Below are 15,379 nucleotides of genomic sequence, written 5' to 3' on the forward strand. Positions count from 1 at the left end.
TTTTGTTTCAAGTTCAAGCTGCCTTTGACTGTGTAGCCAACTCACAGTGAGTAGTGGGAAAACTCTGAAATCGTGTATACATGCCATTTATTTTGCCCTCAGAAAACAAACTGAAACTTGTCCATAGCTACTATATAACTTATTATGACCTTTAACATTTTTCACCTAAACAAAAGTTTTTCATTGAATCTTCTCCCTAAGCTTCCAGCATCACTACTCCTAATTACAAATGAGGATTAACTTTTTGCATTATGACAATATTCAATCAACAAATATACTTTTACAGTATTGCATAGTGTATTGTATTTACGTTGAAGTCTGGCAGCAGGTTGGTAGTTATAATTCAGTTCAGAGCTTTGAATCTCATAGCTTGGAAAATGACATTTGTCAAACAGAAAATGTAAACTTTAACGTATTTTTTTTAAACTATATTTTCTGATTCACTGGCTGGCAGAACTACATGCCATTGTAGCGGACATTGAAAATCTAACATTGTGTTCCCTTTATTGTGTACAGTGAGACCTTAGCAAAATGATGTTAGTAGGGTGAATGTTACATAAATACAGTACACTTGCAAATATCTGATCAACAGTATTCTTTTATGAACACTTTGACTGGTGAGCCGAGAAGGTGAGGCTCATAAGGATATTATGTGGTTAATGACAATACCCTACGATAGAAAAAAATCAATAACAAACAATAATGCACTGCATACGGAGAGATATGACTTAAACACCACCACACTCTCAGACCTGTTTAATCCAAATGCGGATTGTGGGTGTCCAGTGCCTGTTCTGGAAGTGGTGGTGATAAACAGGAAGAAAACAACATTGTACACCAAAAAGGAGGCAATGACAAGATAAAATCAAATCAGGTCCGCTTATTTTTGGATAGCACTTGGAGTGCACAACTTATCAGCTAAAATGACTAATTACATGATAAGTACACATTAAATCAGAGACTTATTTAAACACATTGTAAAACAAAGTTTATTGAACCCAATCAACATAAATGGAGCCTAACCACATCTGTCCATTAATTAATTGTTAAACTATTGCCAGTTGGCAAATGAGAGAGGAAAACAAATACCTCAGTTTGCTGCATCTCTGGAGAAGACAAACCCCTGGGGGTCCACAATTAGTTATAAGAGAGAAAGTTACAGACACATTCAGACCCAGTCAGAGTCCTGGAGGTCTCAGCCATCTCAATATGTATTGGGTTGTCTCTAATTTCTTACATGTAACAAGCAATACAGAAAAAGTCATACAGAGAACTTTAATGTCTTTGGAGAATGCGTACTCTTTTGGTTTTAAAGATTTCTATATTCAGTTTAATCTTATATATAAACGTCTAGGCGTGGAAGTGTGTGTGTCTGTCTGTCTGTCTGGCCAGAATTGCGAAGCTACAGCATGAAGCTCAAAGAGCTGGCTAGGCCGCCCCAAGTTAATGAGTCAGAAGAAGAATGAATGTCAATGTCAATCAATTAATATAGCACATTTAAAACAACATAGGAATGCTGTGGCCAAAGTGCTTTACAATAAAAGAAGAAAAAACATACAATTAGGTAAAATAAATTAACATAAATAAAATAAATAAATAATAAATAGAAGTAAGATTACATAATCACAATGAGGAAACCATCAGTATTACTGAAGGTCATGGAAAACAAGTGAATAGAAATGAGTCTTTAATCTTGTTTTGAATTATAGATGACTCCTTTATGTAATGAGGTAACGAAGTCCGAGGCTACAGCATGAGGCTGAAAGAAAGCGACTCTGTCGTCAAAATTAAACCTCTGAGGAAAGACAAACGAGAGAGAAACTTTCTTAGCCACTGATAGACAAGTGGGGCGAGCACATCGGCAAAACGAAACCTCCGAGGAGAAAGAGACTCGCTTAGGCGCTGATAGACAAGGGGGTCTGGGGGGCACATCCACAAAACAAAACCGCCAACTCTGCATTTCGATTTATTTTTCTGACGATTTCAATAGTTTCTAGGAGCCTGGGCTTTTTACAGCACTGGCTTACACAGCTCGTTTAATTTTCAAACCTAAGGTTGAATATAAATTATTTTTAACCTAACATTTTTAGTCCCAAATGACTGAATTACATACCAATGTGATATTTTAGATGTTTATCATTGAATCAGATTCTTTTTGCAGAGTTTACAACTTTATTTTCAATTGACGTCATATTTTGCTTTCTTTTCGTATTAGAGGGTCACCCTTTTTATTATTTTGTCCCGGTCTCTTAATACATAAGGTGCCCCTCACTGTTCCACAATGCATTGAGTCTGGTAGTCCATATCATATGTTTGGCACTCATCATGTTGTGTCATTCCTGTTAGGACTGGCAGCCAATCAGATGTTATCTTCTTCTTCATCAGACAACATTATGACAGGCACTGACTGTTAAAACACACTTTGCAGACTGTTACTGAAAAAAGGATCTATGAAGCAGTGACAGATGAGAACCTAAATCAATTTTAGAGAGGAAATTATGTCATTCCAATGAAGAAATACTAGAAAAATGCACTGACATGTGAGTAACAATAGTTGACTTCTTCTACGAAGGAGCTTTATCTTGCATTTTGATTACCTGACCTTTCAGTAATACTGTAATGAACAAAGCTGATGTTTAGAAGTTTTGAGCTGAATGATCTGCAATTATTGTTATATTGATTGCTTCTGCTGCTTGCAAGCTGCTTGCATCACAGAGCTGGAAATAAATTTTACACATGACTGCTCAAGAAAAACCTACCTTGCTTGCTGTTTACTGCCAGCCATCATTTTTCTCAATGTATGGCTCTGATCAGCTGTAAGGCTCTTAGGTATTCCGATGGCATTTTAACAGGGAACAAGTCGTGTTTTAAAAATTCCACTTCTTATAATGTCAAAAGCATTTATTTCTCTTTACCACCAAAGCTCATCATAAATAAACAGTTTAACATTTTAAATACAGTATAACAAAAAAACAGATAGAAATGTACTGCTTCAGATTTGGTCAGTTATTGAACTTATTCAGTGTTACATTCAACTTGCCATATTAATGGCAAAACTCACTTTTAATTAGCAAATACTATATAACTAGTTACGTTATTAATGTATCAGTTAATAAATAATTACTTTAATCGATAGATTAAATGGCACATGTTTTCTTAAAATGTCAGTATAACCAATTTAGTAAAATTAGCCAAAAGAAATGTTTTATTCCAGGAACTATTAAGACAACAAGAATATTTTCTAACAGCCCTGAGGACATTTAGCCCGTGTAAGTCAATGGCCAACAACAAGTCAGTAGATTGAGGAAGTGACCCAAAGTCACAGAGAACCAAAAAAATCAACAAACGTTTCTCTTTATTTATTGTGTGACCTACCATACTGCACTGTAGTGAGTAAATTATGGCTGCATCTTATATCTGCTATGATGCTGTCACACGTGAGAACTATTGCCATTGTACAAAAGAATAATGCTGATTGTAAAGTATTTTAGACAAAAAGATGTCCCAAGGGTGAAACCCGCTTCTTTTTGTGGGCAGTAGAAGGCGCACTCAAGATGTCACCAAACTCAGAATGAGTCCAAGGAGTCCCAAAATGATCTAAAGCAAACATGTTTTATTAAATAAACAACAAATACAAAGAGAGCAACATGAGGGACAACTCAAAGAATGAAACAAAACAAATCACATATTTTGAATCTATTGGCCCTTTCTAACTGGGTCTGTCAGAATGGGTGTCTCTCCCATCTACTTACCTCCGCATGGCTAAAGCGCATTCCTCACACACCTTCAAACACGTTGTATTTTTCCTCTCGGCTCCTGATTCAATCAAGTTCGATGGTTTGTTCAATGGGCCAATTGGGCTCTGTACCCCATGATCACTTCTGGGGTCATTTCTGCTCCTCCTAGAACCACCTCTGGGTCTGTGGGTTATCTCCATGTAAGACGTATGGTCAGAGAAGGGGTTAAGAAAAGCAAAACTAATAATTAATTAACTGAATAATTAATTAATTAATCTAATCCTACAGCACTGTATGCTGCCAAAGCCTGCTCCATTCTTCTGACCTGGGCTAAGCATATTTGATAATATACATAAGTAAAACCAGAAATGGCATATTCTTATATTCTTATATATTCTGCAAAGAGATACAGTAAGTAGCAATGTTTTACCAAACTAGAATTAAGCAACAATTTTTTAATAGAAACAAAACTAGGCTAATAGCCAAGTAAAATATAAATTATATAAGATAAGCTAATTTCTGGCTCTTTAGGTGTTACCCTCTGCTGGGTGCATTAGATATGAACCATCTATTAGAAAGTATTTAAATAAATAAATTACTTAATAATAATAATACTAATTTAAATAAAATGCATTGTATTTTAAATTCCAACAGAAGGTGCATCACAGACATAACCATTGCTGCAGAGAATCCCATGTCAAATGTTATGTAATTGAGCAATAGACAAACTGACACTGTGACTTAATAAAGGAAAATTTTAATAGAAAATTTTCTATCTGTATTACATATGTCGATTTCTGCCAGTCTCGGTCTGACAGCTACCATTAAAGGAAGGTTGCTTTGTGGTTAGACCAGTTTTGCTGAAATTCAAGGAAAACAGCTTTCCTGCTAGCACTATGACCTTATTAGATAGATAGATAGATAGATACTCAAGCATATGTAAGCAAAGATACACAATAAAGCACTGCAGATAGGTTGCATCATAATCAACAAACTACAAAAATCATTTGCACAACAAAAAACAAGATTAGAAAGAGAAGTTGCCAAGTAAGTGAAACAGAAGCTTGCCAATTATGTCGGGCAAATGAATCTAAAGACATGAAAATTACCAGACGTGAGGCAGATGCCACAAGAAAAAGAAACAAAAGGTTACTTCAAACTGTACATCAGCATTTAAAATGATGACAACAGGATGTCAATTATCATCAATTTCAAATCCAAATCTCATTCAGCAAAGATCAGAAAGTCTGAATGATCTGAATTTGCATTAACAAATGAATTCAGAGCATTACTTTAGTTCCATAGATTTCTGTTGTGAGAGAAGCCCATTGATGCTTCTACTCTTACACTGAAACAGCAAACAAACACTTTGTGATTTATCTATGCCTGTTACCATATGTATATTTAAAGTCCATTTATATATCTCCGGTAGTATGTATTTTTATTTATGGTTTGCTTGCATATTATTTCTGGTTTTTTTAATTATATGTATAAAACAATTTAAACCATATTTGAATAAAGTACAATGTACAGTACTGCAGATTTTTATCATGCCAGGGATATCTGGCAATTCCCATATGAGTCTTTGCTTTTTTGAAACAATTTGAACATCTTAATAAATCTTATAAATACCTTAATGCAAAATAAATAATATCTGTTATTGGCTGGTTTAAAAAGTTCAGAAAGGGAAATGTCAGTATGATAATCATTGACGTGTTCTTTGGCCTGTCAGTTATAACAAGCAATAAATTAATCAAGTTTTGTTTACTTGGGAAACACACAATGTAAAAATAATACTTGAGTTTCAATAAAGGCAAAATATATTTTTGAATTAGAATTAACAACACTTACTTATCCATTAATTTTCTCAACCCAATTACTAGAAAATACAGAGCCTATCGTGCCAGCATGCAAGGCTGGACCAAGCTCTCGATGTGACATAAGCCTATCACTAATTTAGCAGTAGCCTTATGTTTCTGAAGTGGAGAAATATTGAATGATCAAGAACTGTACAAACACCATAAAAATATAAATGGCAAAAGATGTGCTTTTTTTTTGCTAACAACAGTATCACAATAAGGCACATGACTTACTTATACATTGTGCCTTGTCCCAACTATTATTTTAATATATATTCATTCAATCAGTTTATTCTTCAGGTAATTGCAGTAGAGGGCTGTGGAGGGCTGACAATTATTCTGGATTAGCTCAGCATAAGAATTGGACCACTACTGAAAAATCAATGCTCAGGTGCCCATACTATTTCAAAAGTGTCAGTTTTTAGAATTGTTGATTAACCTGTACATATTTATGATGTGCGAAGAAACTGTGGTTCCAGGAAAAAGTTCACAGACAAAGGGAGAACACTCCAGGATAAGATCTGAACCCAGCCCTGAGCATCACGGTGCTGCCCTTAATATTCATAGATTTTGCAATTAAAAACAAGTTACTATTTGAAGCAAATGTGCTTTTACACTAAGGGTTTTAAGTTAAGCATATTGGTTAGCCTGAGAAACAGTTTTTGCAGATATAATGGCTTGTGAGTAGAATATACTTTTTCCAGTAAATTAGCATCTCTAAATTAATCAAGTTTGGTGGAGGATGGTGAGATCATTACTCTTCTCTTTTATGTTTATATTTGCTACATTTGTCCTGTGTGAACATACAAGTGATATTTCATGTGACACATCTACTTACTACACCTTAGTTCCTCTAAACAAATTACACTAAGAATGTAAATCTAAATAACTCCAATATTTTTGACTTTTCCATCCATTATCCATCCCGCTATATCCTAACTACAGGGTCACGGGCATCTGCTGGGGCCAATCCCAGCCAACACAGGGCGCAAGGCAGGAAACAAACCCCGGGCAGGGCACCAGCCCACCACAGGGTGTGCACACACCCACACACACCAAGCACACACTAGGGACAATTTAGAATCGCCAATGCACCTAACCTGCATGTCTTTGGACTGTGGGAGGAAACCTATTCTTATATGGCTTTCTAAAAGCATAATATTACAATGATATGCTGCAAAAGCAAATAAATAATAACATAAGAGATACAGTACACCCATTTACTTCAAACAATAAACAGAAAGCAAAAGTAAAATATAAAAAAGTAAATTTCAACCTCCAAACCAAGTTGAAAAAATCTGTATATTTACTAGTGAATGGTATTCCTAGATATGTAACTTGTTTTGATATTATGAATGAAAAGGTATCCAATCTGATATGATGTAATAGAGAAGTAATTGGGGAAAAACACACTTTTATTTAAGTTAACATTAAACCAGTGATTTTCTAGAGATTATTATGAGTCTGATATATAAAGCTCCTTGCATCTTATCTTACTACTATATAAAAGTGGTTGGGATTGTCCTTCCGTCCCGTGAGTGCAAAGCGTAGGAGGAGACGTGTCAGATGTTCGGATTGTCCTTCTGTCCCGTTAGTGCAAAGCGTAGGAGGAGGCGTGTCAAACGTCGTCGTACATTTTCTGATGCAGCTAGGCGGAAACAACTTTGTGACACTGCCGCCAAATACTCGCAGAAAAATCCACAAGTTAATAGACACGCTGTCGCTGAATACTCACAGGCAAATCCACAAGTTCATAGAGACGCTGCCGCTAAATATTCGCACGCAAATCCACAAGTTAATACAGCTTCTGTTTCTAGGTACAATCCCAATAATAAAAAGCGGCTCATACAAAAACAACAGGTGTGGCTCAAAAACCCCGATTGTGGATTTGTGTACAGCCACCGAAACTTTGTAATGGCACGAGACTTCAGGTCACGTGTCTGCAAAAGAACCTAATTGAGGCAACTATTTTTACTGGCGGTGGCTCAGGGGAGAGCTTTTTATTCCTTGCATCCCCGTTATACCCTCTGATCTCCCATTTCAATTCATACGCCTCCAATTTCCAGTAAGGCTCTGCTTTGCAATGACAATTAATAAGTCTCAGGGACAGACCCTACAAAAGGTTGGCATTGATTTGAGGCAAGATTGCTTTTCACATGGCCAACTGTACGTTGCATGCTCAAGAGTAAGCTCAGTGCACAGCTTGGTCATATTACAACCAGAGGGCCGAACTGACAACGTGGTATACAAATAGATCCTTAACAAATAATTATTTGTATATTTTCACTCACTTGTTTACTTTTCTTCTTAATAACAATTTTAAGGCAGTATTTCGCCGCTGCGAAGCACGGGTATTTTGCTAGTATAGTAATATTTTCTGTTTAAGTTCATCTTTGAAAACCCCCTTTATCTCTGCTTTCTTCCTGCAATGAATAGCAAATGGTTCAATGGCTATAGCAAAAACCATCAGTGATAGTGGGTACCCTTATTGAGTACCTCATTCTAGTTTGAAATATCCAGAGTGTATGCTATCACATTTATGTTATTAATATGAACTGAGGCTTCTGATCTAGTATAAAGTTTAATCCATGCAGATATGTCGGGGCTAAATCCAAATTTGTGCAGTATAGTAAATAAGTAATCCCATTTGATTCTATCAAAGTCTTCTTCTGCAACAAAAGATACCAAGACTTCTGGGGAGTCATATTTTTGGACATGTACATACACTAAACAGGCATCGAAGGGTTGAGGCTGAGTGTTTGCCTTTGATGAGTCCAGTTTGTTCTTGTGATATTACGGAGGGAAGCAATTTCTCCATCCTTCTAGCCAAGACTTTCATTAGTATCTTTCTCAGCCTTAAATCTAAACAAGTTTTAATTGGGGTTTTTGGGATTAGTAAAGGACAACATGTGTTTATCTGTTTTAGAGAGGATGGACAGTTAGCCAAGAACACATAATAATTATCTGTTAGACTAGAATTTTGCCTCTCTTATCTCCAGTGCCGTTAACTATTAATATAACTAGTACATTCAATTTCACAAATGCCTACAGGTTTTTTTTTTATATATCATATGCACACATTGCATGACTTTTTATGGTTTGTTGTATAATACTTTTGATTTTTAATCTCTGCTGTGCACGAATCAGTGAGTCATACAAAAGTATATTAAAATGATCTGCAAATATTTTGTAAGTTTTGATGCATGGCTTCATTGGGTTCTATAAATGGTTATAGACATGTCTCTTTGTTGGCTAACTGAAAAAGCAAAGGGCTTAATTGAGCAAAATTATAATTAAGAAACAAAATGCTTCTGACACTGTTGCTCTGCACTTTGGCTGCTGAACAGATACAGTACTGACGATAACACATTTTTTTTTCTACAGAGAAAGTAAAAAAATGCAATCTTTTCCTGTCAAACAAGTTACGTGACTCTGCATCCTAGTTTGGTCTGTATTAGCATACTGAGTGCCGATTATTAACACGTTTCAAGGGAAAATGGACAGCTGCTAGATAGCATCAGTAGCACCATCTGCACCTATTCTATCACATTACAGCATTTATAACTGAAACTATTAACAGAATAATAATAAATGTCATGGCAAATACAGAAACCATCAGGAATCTGATGACATGACACTGTGGCCAGCTGAGTTCTCTTTGTTAGTTTAGAGCTAATGAAACCACCAGGCTTTAATTTCTGCAGCCAAATGAAAATTGAATCATCTCATCTGTGCGGAGAAGCTGAAGTATTTGAGTCATGGGTCTTTGTGACTTGTGGATATTTATGAAATACATCTTGCTTATATTATTAGTTTTATTGTGAAGATGTTGAGTTTAATTTTTATTTGTCTTTTCTGAAAACATAAATAGTCAAAAGCACACATCTGTTTTACAGAATAATAGTAATTTAAAAAATCTTCACCTCTTAATATTTTCAACATGAGGCAGGATTTATTCATAAACTAATGCAACCTGACACATAGAGACAGAGTTACCCACAAGTCTCCTACTTACAGAGGCTTTTAAGGAGTCAATCATTGTTTATGTGACTCTTTATTTGACATTCAAAGAGCAGTACAGTGAAATCACGTAAAATGAGTAAATACAGCTAAGGGTGAATGAGTAAAAGTCCATAAAGTAGAGCAAAACTAAAATAAAGTATGTTATACCAGGGGTCCTCAATCGCAGTCCTGGAGGGCCGCAGTGGCTGCAGGTTTCTGTTCTAACCCGGTTGCTTAATTAGAAAGTAATTCTTGCCAATAATTTAATTTCATGGCTTGTTAGTGCTTTAACTCTGCCATGTCAGGTCATTCATATATCCTGGATTTTCTTTCCCTTTCTAAGGATATCATCCAAATGATTTGAAAGCTAAAATGGATGAGTTATTCTCAGTCCTTCACTTTTTCCTCTTCAATTTCCTTCCAAGTATTTAATTTAACCCAATAGTGCATGATACATACACACAGGTGTAAGTGGTAACAAGCTAAATGGAGAAATGCTGGTCTCTTTTGTCATTTGCATGTTATTGCTAATTAGGAGCAATTAAAAGCCAAGAATATGGCTGTTTATGACTAAAATAAGCAATAAGGGTTCAAAATCTTAATGAGCGAGACAACTAAAGTGAAACAGAAGTGTTACTTGAGCAATAAGTGCTTCTTATTAAGCAATTGAGTTGGAGCAAAAACCTGCAGCCACCGCGGCCCTCCAGGACTGTGATTGAGGACCCCTGTGTTATACTAGGCCTTTACAGAGGCCGCTATATTTCACACACCTTTTAGTGCCTGCTTTAGAACAGAGGAGATTATAAAAAGGATACACATTGTACAATACTGCATACACAAGGCAAATGTAATGTCTTTAGAGAGTAGGTAACATGTCAAATGTGAAAACACACCTTTAAAAAATAGAGGAGACTTAAAGATACTCTGAGAGAGACTTGGATTTAAGGTGCTACATTAAAGTGGCTACTGTGATTAGAACATTAGAACAGGTCAACAAGACCCCAAAGCCCCTCCAGGCATATGCTATGGGACAGGGAAGCTACGTTAGTATTTAAAGAATTTTAATAAAGTGAGCTGACATGCATTTTTGAAAGAATGCTTGCAATGTCCTTGTGCTTCCTGTACAAGTTGTGCTTCTCTGAATGTCTGCTCACACTCAAGTGTGCTCACACTTACAAAGCCATGGTACAAATCAGTGGTAACATAAAATTATTGTGCTGGCAATAGACCCTGATATCACACAAGTAATTGGTGGTGGGAGTAAAGAAAAAAAAAGAGTAGCAGTAGAGAATCTTTGCTTTATAGGAAAGGTTGTTGCCAGTGTGGTGCATGAAGTCATTCAAAAGAGCGCCTTCATTGAACGAGCTCATTGTTCTAAGAACGGTGACCTTAACGTAACATAGAACTTGAACGTGAGCTCGTTCAGTTTTATGTGACATTCTGGATGTGGTTTAGGTCCAGATTAAACGTTTTGCTTTACCCTGTAATATAGGGGTGGAGCCGAATCCAAACACGGTATTCGGATAAGCACAAATAGTGGATTTGTACTGTTAATCTGTGTGAACTGAACTTTGAGTGAGTTCTTGTGAGGTGTGAACTTGCACAACACTGATTGTTAGAAAGAGCTTCCTGAAAGGTGGAACATAGGGAGGCATAAGGGTTCAAGTGACTGTGACCCTGCTCAGGACTAAGGCGGATTAGACAATGACCGAGGGACTTTTCTGTTATGTTTTTATAGTCTTTTTTTTTTTATTACACCATTTTGGATTTTGAAGTTTGTATATTCTAATTTTGAAAATAGTTTTCTGACTAAAAATTAATTTAACGTCAAAATATTTCTGCATATGTAACAGGTGTCTGGTCACACTTACAGGTAATCTAACTTAGACACCATTTAAATATCCGACTACGCCACCCAGTTTTATTAAGAGACTGGGAACTCCTGAAATTTACCAATAATAGCACACAGGTTTCTTTAAATTGGGCAGTGAGTAAACACACAATGAAAGACACAACAGTAATTTCAGAAAAAAGCAACAGTAAGTTCTATTACACAAGACAATAAAAAATACATTAAAAAGATAAATGAACCTAACAAAATCTAAACATATCAGAAACGAATGTTGCCATTTCTTCTTAGAGTTTTTGTCAAGTGTCATAGATATTTTTAGAATGATACCATTTCAACCTATAATGGGCAGGGTCACATGATTGAATTTGCATAAATGTCCCTACCCCTAACCTCATCAGTAAATCACTTTTTACTAAATGTGACCAGTTCAGTTTTCAACTCAAGTACAGTAGTAAGTGAATAAGATGTTCATTCATGGAGTCATTTTCTAATCCAGCTTCTTTCAATATAGGGCTGCAGGAGTTAAATGTGATTATTGTAATTGAAAAGAAGAAGAAAAATGTTTAGGAGAACAGGCAGTCCTATAATATGTTTAATGAACTCTTACCAGTGGACATGTATTGATATTTATGTCCAGCTGTCAGACACCACAACAAAACAGAAACTCAATCTGTCATTAAGAAACACATTTCGTTATCGGTTACCCAGCACACACACACACACTCACACACACAAACTGCTAAGTTCTTTCTTCCTTCATTTCTTCCCATCACTCTTTTCTGTTTAATCTTTAAATCCATCTGTTTGTTAACTGAGTAAACACGTATGTCTTCATAAATGAAGGGTTTAGTTGAAAAACCTGCTCTTTTTTTTTTTTTTTTTTGCTGAAGGCAAGACCAGCTACCAGCTGAGTACGTATTACTGATATCCATAATAATGCTTATTTTCTTTATTCTGCTCCAAAATGTATTCTCTGTAATTCTTTTAGTTCAAATTGAACATTCTTTTTTTGTTTAATTAATTAAAAAAGATTTTTGTTTTATAGAAATGCTATTCAAGTTATTATAGTGTATTATATTTCTCATTGGTCTATTAAACTTTCAGTATCCATCCATCCGTCCCGCTATATCCTAACTACAGGGTCACGGAGGTCTGCTGGAGCCAATCCCAGCCAGCACAGGGTGCAAGGCAGGAAACAAACCCCGGGCAGGGCACCAGCCCACTCCAGGGCACACACACACACACACACACACACACCAAGCACCCACTAAGGACAATTTAGGACCACCAATGCACCTAACCTGCATGTCTTTGGACTGTGGGGGGAAACCGGAGCACCCGGAGGAAACCCATGCAGACACGGGGAGAACATGCAAACTCCACACAGGGAGGACCCGGAAAGCGAACCCGGGTCCCCTAACTGCGAGGCAGCAGCGCTACCACTGCGCCACCGTGCTGCCCTAACGTTCTGTATATTTAAAATAATTAATTTGGGATTCTGTTGCTTACAGTACATAATTAGATGTTGTATTGAATCACCTGACTTTTGGAGCTGACAGTCCATGTCAGATACTTCCATAATTTACTGTATACAATATTTAAGGTCAGATGTCCGTATGTGAACAAGCTATGCAAAATATAATAGTACAAGTAACACTTGGACCTCTGGTCCTTGATGGAATGTGTTGTATGCACCTCTCACGAACCGCAGCACCCCAGGTTACCCCGCCAAGGCTGCCGCAATGTCCTTCACTGCCATCTATTGTCACTACAGCTCTTTTTCTGAGAGACATGATGCTTGCTTTTTTGTCAGACATGTTGTATGACCGCTCAGCAGGCAAAGGAGCTAAAGCCCAATAACATGGTGGAAGAAAGGCCACACTTCCAATTCTGTGTTCGTTTATGAGTTGCATTCGGAGTATATGACTGGCATTTATGATGAAAATGATCAGCCGGCCTGTGGAATGTGCTTCCCTTTCAGCGGAGCTTGCTGCAGTTGTTGGTGTTGTCTTCCGGTCAACAGTGCTTTGTGCCACCACCTGCTGCGCTTTTCCTGTAAGCAGCAATGTGGCCGCACACTGTTGCTGACAGTAAATGCACAACTGCACAAGACTGTACCACCGCTTATTGTGAGAAGGACCCTGCAACCCAATTCTGTGGCCGAGGTAGCCCGCATGTAAAAATTCATAGATCACTATAAATTGAAAGCATAAGCTCTCAGTTGAGATCAAGATCAAGGTTTGAGGCCTATGGGGTTTCGATTTTTTTGTGTGACAGACATACAACCCCTTAGCATTTTATATAAATAGATACAGGGTCATGGGAAGCTGAATCATATTTCAGCATCATCATTTATAAGGTATGAATCAACACTGGATGGGATGCTAGTCTATCAATGGACACACTTATGCACACATGCATACTCATTCACAATGGATCAATTTACTATGCCTCTTGAATATAAAAATATAAAATAGCATTCTCAAACCTGCTTAATCCAATTGCAGAGGGCAGTAGTTAATCCTGGCAGCACTGGGTACAAGGCAGGAAACAGTTCTGGACAAGGCAGCAGTCTGTCACATGGCATAGTCATATAGACACCCACACGAAAGGGGCCAATTTGGAATGGCCGCCAGTTAACCTAACCAAGGTCACTCTCCCTCTTGCATGCTGTAAAAGCCAACTAAAGGAGGACGAGATCGGGAAAGGCATCGGTCTTTAAAAAAATCTGATGGGGCACACCTGCCAACCTGGGTGTAATGGAAAAATGGCGGGTTAACCTAACATGTACATCTCTGGAAATGTGGGATGAAACTCAGACAAGCAGAAGAAAAACAAATAGAAAATGTTCAAACATCATATTGACAATGACGTGGAGAGAGATTCCATATTGAAAGATATTCCATATTGTTCAAAGGAATTTTATTTAATTAGCCAATGAAAAAAAATGGAGTCATCAATACTATATGCACAAAATTTAATTTCTAGTTGTGGTGCTGAAAACAAATATGTATGCCAAATTAATATAACATTGTTTATAGAAAAAAGATTTAAATAAGAGAAAAAAGTGACTTTGGTTTCCTTTTTTATTGTTCTGTTGTCTTTATTGTCTCAGTGCAGGTGCACATTTGGTAATAAATAAGTCAGCAGGACAAAAAATTCATTTTTTCCTTACATCCAGAAGGTTCAGTTTCTTCTAAGATCAATATAGCATAAACTTCACCTTCATAAATATTATACATAATAAATGTCAACCATGGCTTATATGTGAAACAGATCCCAAGGTATTTGTTGAACAGATAATTTATCGTATGTGGCAAATGGGAGGTTTGCATAATAGAATACACATAAAATTTATAGCCAACTGAACATCAGATTATCTGGTAGGAATATTAAAAGTTATGAAGAAATCTGACTTTTTTGCAGCTGTGTTTAATGTGTTCAAATAGCTAAATTCACAATTCTTTAAATTTCAGAAGGTACATTATGGCTGATGGTCTAAAATAAAAATGAATGTTTAAAATTGTTTTATGAAATACTACGTAAGTTCCGATTTACATGAACTGGCTCTGCACCACAAGGGGAACCATAAAGTTACAAAATATTATTTATATTGAATTTCATCTTCCAGCCCAACAGATGTATGTTTCAGTCAACATACTGAATTAAGAATTCTCTACTGAGAATTACAAAGCATAATCATGCATCATACTTGCACATGACATATTATAGAACTTCCAGTTTTTTTTTCCGTGTTTCATCATTTCCATATGTCAGTTGGTTTCTCATTCTAGAGGATGTCCCACAGGAGGAATGATTATTGTGGTGTGACTGGAAAGGAAAAACATTTCATTTGTCTGAGAAAGGGTAAAAAACCAACAGGGGCACAACTCCTCTTTTGTGTAGGTTAATGGTATTTTAGGTATCAG

Source organism: Erpetoichthys calabaricus, chromosome 16, assembly GCF_900747795.2.
Source record: "Erpetoichthys calabaricus chromosome 16, fErpCal1.3, whole genome shotgun sequence".
In the NCBI taxonomy this organism is placed as follows: Eukaryota; Metazoa; Chordata; class Cladistia; order Polypteriformes; family Polypteridae; genus Erpetoichthys; species Erpetoichthys calabaricus.